The following is an 11397-nucleotide window of genomic DNA, read 5'->3' as shown; positions in this document are numbered from 1 at the left end:
CTTTGACTCCACCTGTTTTTAAAGATAAGTTTAAATATATTTACTTAATATGTTTGTCATAAAGTTAATAGACTGGCCTGCTTAAATATCAAACAGTAGTCGACCCGCCCTGTTCTAAGTGAAAGAAATCCTTCGCAAACTTCCAATTCGGTGGATGACCATTGGCGATTAGTCGCCCTCTACGTTGGACACGAGCAAGAATACCTTGTTTTATCTATCAGCATGTTGGAAGATGATTCAAAGTGGTGTTGTAGTAGATACGGCGTTTATGGCTTCTGGTTGTTCCGGGTCTAATTCAGAAAAGAAAGCGAAATTGGGATGAGGAAAGCCACCAAACTCATGAAGATTAAGAAATTTTATTATTGTGAATAATCAAATAAGTACTTTGAAGTTCGAACGAAAGCGAGGGATGAAAAGGACATTTTGTTTCATGACTGTATATCTTCTTACGATGACGGTACTTTTCCAATAAATGGGGAATGATATAATTTGACAGTAGATCCTTTTTATTTGGAAATTTTTAGAATACAATTTTATCAATGATTCATGCTACCAAAACGGTATTGAATATATTTGTTATGTTATGGAAAATGTATGCAGAATATCAAATCAAGTCATATCAAACAATCAAATGAAAGAGACATTGACAGATAAGAGACTAAAGAGAGAAGCGAATAGAAGAGAGAGAGAGAGAAAGGGGGAGAGAGGGAGAGGGAGGGGGTGGTGGGGGGGGGGGAAGGAGCGCAGGAAGGGGCGATTATGACACTTAAGAGAGAAAGGCAGAGGAGAAGTTCACAAGAATCATTGCAGTTGCGGATTTTTCTAAAACGGAATTGACTTATAAAGAAAAAGAAAAAAAAATAAAAACTTCTTCATTTACCAGATCGTTTCCGTCGTTTACAGCAACCAACGAAGTTCGGGCAGAATGGCAAATAATAGAAACAGGGCACCCTATTGACAATCTGCGTCAACAGCCACGGGAGCTCGTAGCACTTGTTAACGAGTTCAGACACCCTTTCGTTGACCGTGCCAGCCTCCCCATCTCCGGTGATGCGTTGCCATTTGTCAATTCCCCTCTCCTCTGCGGTTCCTGGAAAAGGATGATAACCGCGTAGAAATCTTCTTTTCAGTGTCTCTCCCACTTTATATCTTCTTTGAAATATTGAATTTAAACGGTGTACAACCTCTTTTAGGTCATTAGAAATACTAATAATTATATTAATAACAATAGCTGGATTTATAAAGCGCTTTTTGCCAGAAATCGCAAAGCTAATTAAGAAAAAAACTAAGCACGAGTTCGTTAACATTCCGAGTAAGGCCTACAGGCAAAATATCACAATTTTGTTTCGACACTTTGTTTTTGTTTCACACTTATTTTACTATTTTCTAGTCGTATTTTACTAGAACAGATTTATTTCTGACCAGAATATACTTCAGAATTGTGACTAGTTGCACCCAACTGACTGATCTAGTCTTATTTGTTTGTACAGTGTAGAGATACATACCTGGTATAGTGTTGTCGAGGATGAAACCAAAGAAACCTCCAACAAACATACTGGTGCTGAGGAGAACAATGATGATTTGATCTATTTCAGGGATGCCTAGAAAATAAGGAAAAAGGAGGATTGACAATCATTTCGGAAAAAATTAAGAACGGACATACATCTGACATGACTGTATACTACAAATCAGTCAGAAATGACTAGTTAAGGGTCAGCTGGATGGAACTGTTATTCTAGTCATATTTTACAATAGACATGATAGAACAGAGTTATTTCTGTCTAGAATATATGTAAGAAATGTGACTAGATATATCAGTTGCACCTAGCTGACTACTGGTCAATATGACTGATTTGTTTTATGACTGTACACTCTTAAAAAAAAACAGTCAAATTGACTAGATCAGTAGTCAGCTGGGTGCAACTGATATTGCAATCACTGATAGTCACATTTCTGACACATTCTAGTCAGAAATTACTCTGTTCTAGTAAAATACTACTTGAAAATAGTCAAATGTGACTAAAATAACAGTTGCACCCAGCTGACCCTATTAACTAGTCATTCTTTTAATTAATTTGTTCTTAGAGTGTATATAGCGTAATGTTCATTCACACGATTTTACTCCGATGAGCGCATAATTATGGGAAAGCTTCAGGATGTGTTTTTTTATGTTAATCAGATAATTTCCGATTTTGTAGTACAAACCACTCTTCATTATTCCTTTTCGTGTTTAGAGAGATATTCAAAAGAAAACCCATTTGAAAAGAGCAAGACGAGTGAAGTGTAACATTCAGGGATACGCTGAATATTTAGAATTGTAATTTTTGTAGGTCTGTGTAATTATGATTTGCCATGGACTTATACAACACAGTAAAATCGCTGATTGAAAATCTTATTCATAGCTGTTTACGCTATGAACTTTACAATAGTTGTTTAATCGGTTTAAACAAGTGTATAAAATTTTTTACAACGGAGTTTAATTTGTAATATATAATTCTCAATAAATTGAGTATGATTGTTTAAACTATTAAACAACTTCTGTAAGGTTCATTATAATAAAACAGTGTTGTATAATTTTTCAAATAGAATTATTTACTAACTTTTATGTTCTAAGGCACAAGACTTGAATAACTAAGATAAATCTTCTTTTTTTATTCAAGAAAAATGGATCAGAATACAATTTTATCAGATCTAGTTCAAATGGCTCGTCAAAATGTTTATTTCACCTGAATGAAATAACTTATGTTGGAGTCCATTTTCACTATATTGATAAAGTACAGCACACATACATCAACGATGTGCATACTCTTATCTGCATAAAGTTAACCTTCTACTAATACGTGGCGGTAGCTTGAAATAAACATCATCCGAGTCAAAACGACTCGTTTTCTGGTCACGTCTTTTGTCATTAGGTTATTTTCTCGATATATGGCACACTGTTATGAGAATAGGAAGCAGTTTAAATTGAAATAAGTTTGACTTCAATCTGACCCAATACTTAGTCAAATTTGACTCCACAGAAACAGAAATATGACATGGCTATACCTGTGGCAATGTAATCTCTGTTGTTTCCAGTCTCGATCCAACTCGGCACACAGAGGCCAGAAAATATGGCAAAGCCAAGAACGAAGATATTTCTTGAGGAGTTAAGATCAACATACTGAAGGTTTGATAAGCCCACCGCTGCCACCATGCCTGTCAAACAAAATAAATGAAAAAAAATCAACATGGTTTTGGTTGATGGTATATCTGAGAGATCGCTGCATGATACCACTGCGAACTGATTAAAACAATGTGAATTTCTGATCCAAAATTACCTTTAAAGTATACTCTTTGTTTGTCTTTCTAGAAGTTGTAATGTAGAAAAACAAACAATTCGAGAAGGCTTACCAAACATAACGAAGAACATCCCTCTACAATCGGATCAGGAATGGTGACGAAGATGGCTGAGAACTTCGGTAGACATCCAATCAGGACCATGATCGCTCCACCGGTTTGAATTACTCTCCTACTACCAACCTGGAACAAGAAAAATAACAGGGAGAAAGGGTGTACTGGCGATAAAAACTGTAAACCTCAATGCATACTTTTTTTTCCTTTTTGTTCTTTGAGATTTTTGTACGAATTATCTTTATTACCTGTGTTTTAATCCTTGGACCCCATGGAAGAATAGTACTGTCTATGGGCAGAGCTGAACTGGGTGTCCTTCCGATCTCACTAATTTTATGTCTCTTTGATATTGTTGTTTCTTTGTAAATGATTGCTCTAACTTGTTACTTTTATATCTTGCTTTTATATGTTCATTTGTACACTTATGTTTTTTTATTGTGAATTTCGGAGAATAAATTAATACAAATAAATACAAATACTATTTGCAAATGGACATTTTTTATCATTACTTTTAATTGATTGTGTATCAGTTATCCAGTCACCATCAGTGACCCATCCCCGTCCCATCCCAATTGAATAAACCTCAGAAAACCAGCAATCCCCGAGTCTGTGATGCATCAAAATAACAAACAAATTGTTACATGATGATGAGTAGGTAATAAAGGTTTATAATGTGAACATTCAATAATTCATCCCGAGATACCCCCTTGGCTTCGACTGGTTCCATTCTATCGCGTAATCGCATTAGTCGGTTCGTCGTGTAACCGGCCTCTTGTAAAGAGGGTTCCATAAAAATTATAGTTCCCGTTGGGTTACCTGGCGACTATCCGATGAAATGGAAAAGTCACCTTCTTTGATAATAGTCTAATCATTACAAAATCAGCTATATGGTTTCAAACATAATTTATACTAATAACGATTTTGAATTGTGACTTTTAATCATTTTGTCCTCTATGAGATCGATCATACATTGACAAATGCCTGTATTAATAGCCATGTCCGTTGGAAAATATAAATGGAGAAAGGGGGAGACACCTCACAAACCTTTGTTATACCAATGGCGCCTATGTTTTCACTGTACGATGTTGTCCCGTTCCCCGAGCCGATAGCTCCAGCGAGTACACACGAAAAGCCTTCGATGAATATACCTCGATTTACCGCGTGAGTTGGAGGGGGAGGGGCTCCAGCTAGTCTTGCGCATGCGTAGTAGTCACCTACAGACTCGATCATTGATGCAAGAACGCCTGCTAGCATGCCGAAGACCCCGGCAACACTGAGAGTAGGAAGACCCCATTGACCTATGGAAAGATAGAGAAATTAAAGTAAAGTAATTTATACATCTTCATCACTTTCATCCCTTTCATCATCATCATCAGCAGCAGCAGCAGCATCATCATCATTATCATCTTCATCATCATCACAATCATCATCATAATTATATCACCAACATAGTCATAATTATCACCATCATCATCATTATCATCATCATCATCATCATCATCACAATCATCATTATAATTATATCACCAACATAGTCATAATTATCACCATCATCATCACCACCACCACCATCATCATCATCACCACCATCGCTATCATAACCAATTGTCATCATCACCATCATCAACACCACATTGATGCTTAACATCATCACTGTCATCCTCATCGTCATCACATTATCATAACGTCAATAACATCTTTGCCCCCACAACCATCACCACCACTCATCATCCTTATGAAGGGGCGGTGCTACATGACGAAATTACACCCTTAAAAGAAATCAGTCAAATTGACTAGATCAGTAGTCAGCTGGGTGCAACTGATATGTCTAGTCAGAATTCTGACGTATATCCTAGTCAGAATAACTCTGTTCCATTAACATACACAGTCAGATATGACTAGAATAACAGGTGCACCCAGCTGACCCGATTAATTAGTGAGCTTGACCGATCTGTTTTGAGAATGCAGACTGTTAACATGAGTCAGCTTCATAATTTGACAATATTATCAGTCCAAACACAACATGCCTGGATGACAAAGAGTAATTACCGATCATTGCCAACATTCGAAACTTGCGTTCATAATATGGACAACGGAGCTGATATTGTGATTCGTTCTCTTCAAATGATAGTTATGTTTCTACACACTTATAACAAATACGTCAAGTTGACTAGACCAGTAGTCACCTGGGTGCAACTGATATGGCAATCACAGATAGTCACACTTGTGACGTAATATTCTAGTTAGAAATAACTCTGTTCTAGGATAATACTAGAAAATAGTAAAATATGACTAGAATAACAGTTGCATCCAGCTGACCATGTTAAATACTCATTTGTGACTTATCTGTTTTTAGAGTGTATACGACTGCTAGTATATAGGGACAAAATAAGTCATTTTGCATGCCTTCTTTTTGTCTCTTTAGTGAGCTCAGTGTTCATACTAACTTGTCATCGCACTTACCCGGATACGGGAATCTAAACCACGGGGCATCTTGAAGAACCGAAGTTCGGATATCCGTTCTCGCCGGGTATCCATAAACATCCGGACTGTCTGGAAACACATTATACACTGTAAGGATGTAGGTGAAAGCCCATGATAGGAGTATCGCCAAAATCACCTAAAAGAAAACAAGAAGTAGGTCTATTAAAATAACAAGGTACACAGAAATATATTTCTTTATACACTCTAAAAAATGAAGTGCTAATTCAGCTCTTAAAGAGCGTGTATAGTGACTGCACTTTGGAGTGCTGTTTTGTCTAGTTCAAATTTGAACGAGGAAAATCAGCACTACGAAGTGCAGTCACTGTACACGCTCTTTAAGAGCTGAATTAGCACTTCATTTTTTAGAGTGTAACACATAATTATACATATAGTATTTTTATGTGAATGTATCAAACCATACTAATTCAGAAATATTTTCTTCTCCTTCATTTAAAACAGAAGTATTAAAGTAAAATGATAAATAAGTGGCAATCTTTTTAACAAAGCCTTTGGAAGTGGGAGTGCTGAACAGCTGAACCACCCCTCCCCTAAAAAGTTCTTTACCGCAATCACCGCCATTCGGGAAGAACTTTTTTTTTTTTGGGGGGGGAGCTTGTCAAATTATTCTTTACAAATCAGAACTCCCTCTCCCTTCCAAGTCCCCCTAATTTTTAAACTAGAGGACATGCAATAAATGTGGATTATTACATTAAAGTATGATACGATGAAAATAATGATACATAATCACATTTAATCATTCAAGATTCGCCATTTTTGCAGTTGTATTGACTATCGAGCGAGATTAAATTATGTCAATATTGATTGCATCAAAGTGACCAGTGGGGCGTTAAATAAAGCTGTTCGTAAGTTAAGAGTGACTTTAAGAACGACTGGTGATCCTTTTTACGTGCTAAAAAATCACCAATGAGGTGAAGGGCATTTACCACAACAAGGGTGGGCGACCAGTCGCTCGTAACTTACGAATAGCTTTATGAAACAACCACTCGACCTACATTGCTTATGGCCTTAGTCTCTTGAGGATATAAATTTGTTTAGTATATTTGCTTCGCATGCTACTTAAATATCCAAAAATAAAAAAGGGGTGAGAGACAAAATAAGCAACAAAACAAAAAGTTCATCCAACCACCAAATTTATTCAAGACTTCCGTGCTGTGGCTGATTTAAAACTGCTCAACGTGCTCAACATGCTCAACATCGACTCAGAATTTGTGACTCACAGGAAATAATCTGAAGATGTACATCTTGACTAGTCGAAGTTTATGCTGCGATCTCGAAAATGTACAGAATGGGATGTATGCACGTGACAAGTACTGGGAAAACAGGACCATTAATCCAATAGTACTGCGTAATCATAAACAACGAGAGAAAACAAGAAAAGGAAGTGTGTTAATATAATGAAAGTTTATTCCTTAATCTTTAAAGGCCAAAATCCATTAATTTAAAATAAGAACTTAATTTGAATGAAGACAGAAACATTACACAAAGTGGTAGGTTACCGTCTTATTTCGTAAACTCCATACCCTTTTTTAATTTCTGTTTTACATATCTTTTTTATCATCATCAATATCATCATTAAAAAACCAAATGAAATTCGCGTACCTACAGAGAGGATACTGACTTATTTTGTACACTCCTCATTTCTTAACACGTCTTGTGTTATATCATCATCATTATAATTATCATTAGATAAGAAATGAAAATTCCTGAACTTACATAGAGGGTTTACTGTCTTATCTCGTAAACTCCCATTTTTAATTAATATTTTTCTTTACATATCTGTTATTAATCATCATTATATTCATCGTTTACAATAAAAGAGTGTTCCGGTACTTACAAAAATGCTATACCCCAGTGTGAACCCGCAAAACTAGCCGCAGCAGGGAAGAGAGAAAGACCAATAAGAGCGATGGTAGGGGCGATTACTAGGGGTCCGAGAAACCGGAGCAAGAACCCGATCCCTCCTGTGATACCGATGATAACCTAGATATCAAACAAAATCATGAATAAATAGATAAACAAATAAATAGATATGCCAGTGAAAAGAGAAAATTGACATGTCACTACAAAATTAATATAGACCAATGAATAAAACATAAATATGCATTTTTTTAACCAGTAAAGACAGTGGCGTACAGAGGGGTGGGGACTAGGCCCCTCCCCATTTTTTCAAAGACTAAAAAGAGAAACAGAGAGAAAGAAGGGTGAAATATAACCTTATTTTTTCTTAATATTATGACAAAATCTATCATAACATTGGACTTTGTTTTAAAAATGTCGAAATGTTTCCTCACTCGCTTCGCTCCCTCGCAACTTTGTATAAGTTTTGCCCGATATGCCATACCTCGTCCCCTCAAAATTTTTGGCTCATCACGCCACTGAGTGAAGGGGTGACAACGGGAGTATAAAGCCGTCTACCTGACACAAAATTTTCTTTCTCACCTTGTTGTTTTGAATAATGTAATTTGATGAATTTCGTACGTTTGAAAAAGAATGAAAATTCACAGTCTAAAACATATAAAAAGTGTATTTAGACAATTTTTTTTACTATATCACATCAATAGGTACAACGTTTGTCTCTTGAAAAGGAGTGACATTAAATAAAATATTTATTCGGTAAGGAGTGAATCTAGACAAGACTGTGTCAACAGTAGAGAAATTAGCAAAATTTTCTGAGGGGCCAAACATGGCATAAGGAACATTTCTTAAAAGCTACGAGCCAGCGAAGCGAGTGAACAAAATTTTAATTAAAATTCTAGTATTGTAATATATTTTGACATATACTATTCAGAAAATTATACATTTCACCCTTCCCCTTTCCCTTTCTCTCTTTGTCTTCTTTTTTTTTGGGGGGGGGAATTTTTGGTGGGGGGGGGGGGCTCCCACATCTCCCATCTCTACGCCATTGAGTCTCAATATAGATCTAACAGTACAAAATGTATAGTGAAAATGTGTCAGTCGGCTTCACTATATATAGGAATCAGAGATTTCTAAGCATTTTTTTTTTGTTTAACAGTGAGCGTTTACAATAATCGACAAGGGATATTGCGGGTAACACGGAACGATCTCAAAGTGTAGGGTTAGTTGTGGTGTTCTGGCTATGCAAAAAAAAACAGTATATTTCTTACGTTTTTGTTAACGTTTATGACGTTTATTGAGAAGTGTGTGTGTGTGGGGGGGGGGGTCTGAAGCCCCCGGTCACCACCGGTTAAGGGGCTTTTGAATTGCTAGTGAGGAAAGGAGAGAAATAGGCCTATTCCAGAAAATGTAATCATACCTGAAAGCACGAAGCAACCATGATGTCTCCCTGAAGTTCCCTCATTCTCCCCCTCCAGAACTCGGTCCTGTTTGCGAGCACCTCAGGCGGCACATCCGTGGAATTCTCTAAAAAAATATAAAATTATTATTTTTATACACAGTCTTAATCTGTTACTAATGATCCCCAGAGGTTCAGAATCTGTACTCAGCGACGTTCAAGTAGGGGGGGGGGGGCGTGGTTGTGGCATTATCACAAAGTGTAATCTTATCGGTTAATGCAACTGTTTAGACGTGTTTGCATAGAAAATGAATATCATCAGAATTAATACAATATCATCCAAAGCGATATGATTGCAATACAACAGTGAACTGTTGTCCTTACCATGATTTGCAAAAAATAAAACTATTACATTTCTTTATTGTTATTTCAAAATAAATGAAATAAAATCAATTAAATATCATAAATTGACATTTGGTAAAAGATCATAACATTAACAGAATAAAACACTTTTGACGTAAATGACTATGATCAAAATAATTTAATTACTTTTGTTTTAAATGGGAACAGTCATAGAAAAGAAGTTCTACTCTCATTTCTAGAATAAAACTTCTTTAAAAAGGATTTCCTACCTGGAAGTGGAGCTAAGCATTCACCTTTCAAAGCTAAAATGGCAAAACTGGGAGCTAAAAACGAGAATGTACCGCCTTGTACGATGGGTAATCTAAAGTTGAAGAGATTTAAAAAAAAAAGAAATGATAACAGTGACGGTGTTTTAGTGGACACCCGATTTATGTTACATAGATTTCTTCAGAATAAGCCAACGCTGATTGGGATTGAAAGTAAAACCGGATATTCGCTCTGAACCGTATAGTTACCACTCAGGTGCAGTGGACGTATGACGTATCTAAAATTCGATTTTGCGATATCTCCTATTTGAATTTGTGATATCACTAATTCGATTTCGTCATTTGTTGATCATGTTGTTGATCATTTTATTTTTTTCATAAACCATCAACATAAAACTAGTGTGCTTGGAAATGACCGTAGTAAGTGCCTAATGTATTATTATTTTAGGTATGATGAGATACAGGTTAATTTTTATGAAAGTATTTAAAACTCCTCTAAAACCTATATAAATGATAAGAACCAGATGAGCGATCGGTTAGGTATCCGATCCGATCTACAGTAGATGTGAAGTGATCCGAATCATTAAGGTTAATTTTCACATCATCGTCATCAATGTATAGTTGTCATCATTACCACTTAGCTTTGCAGCATAATAATCATCATCTTTAACTTCACCCCCCCCCCAAAAAAACATCATCATCATCATTGTCATCACCATCATCATTATAACCATCATGCATCATCATACGTCATTATTGTCATCATAATCATCGTCATCACCATCATCATCATCAGCATCATCATCAGCAGCAACATCATCATCATCATCACAGTCATCACCATCATCATCACCATCATCATTATCATACATCATCATCGTCATCACAATCATCATCATCAGCATCAGCATCATAGTCATCAGCAACATCATCATCATAATCATCATCATCATCACCATCATCATCACCATCATCGTCATCATAATCATCATCATTATTATTACAATCATCATCATCATCATCATCGTCATCATGATCATCATCATCATAACCATCATTACTACCATCATCACCACGAAATTACACTTTACTGCAACCACCAGTACCATCGTATTTATAGTTATTATCACTATCTTCTTTCGATACCACTGTTCATCTCGCCTACCTGTTACCGATGAATGTTTGTAGGAGGGTCGCCACCCCGGACACAAAGAACATGGTCGCGATGACCTCGGCCAAGGCGACGTTGTCATCGCTGATGCACAGGGACGGCGCGAGGATGAGCGGGATGGCGATAGTCGAACCAATCATTGTCAAATAATGCTAAAATACATAAGAAACAGATAACAAAGGCCGAACAGTTCTTTATACGCATTGTTATAAACAAAGAACATTTTGAATGGACTGAAGAACAGGGCCCATCAATGTCCTTTGAAAACAAAAAGCCCATTGAATTGTCCAAAAACAGTGGATATTTATATAAATCATTATGTAGAATATATTTTGAACAAACATGTCTTTTAGATGTTGACGTTGCTGGCTTTCCATGTGGTTGGTTCGTAAGACGGAGACCCGGGGGCGTTTCATCAATATTTTCGTCCGACAAGTTGTCATATCTGA

At 36.4% G+C, this 11397-nt stretch overlaps 1 pseudogene; it reads right to left on the bottom strand.

Annotated features, from left to right (window-relative positions):
- LOC121426243 overlaps positions 1-11397 on the bottom strand; it is a 32217-nt pseudogene continuing 20820 nt past the window's right edge.

The sequence above is a fragment of the Lytechinus variegatus genome, chromosome 13, assembly GCF_018143015.1.
Source record: "Lytechinus variegatus isolate NC3 chromosome 13, Lvar_3.0, whole genome shotgun sequence".
NCBI lineage: Eukaryota > Metazoa > Echinodermata > Echinoidea > Temnopleuroida > Toxopneustidae > Lytechinus > Lytechinus variegatus.
This window is presented reverse-complemented; position numbering and strand designations above follow the sequence as displayed.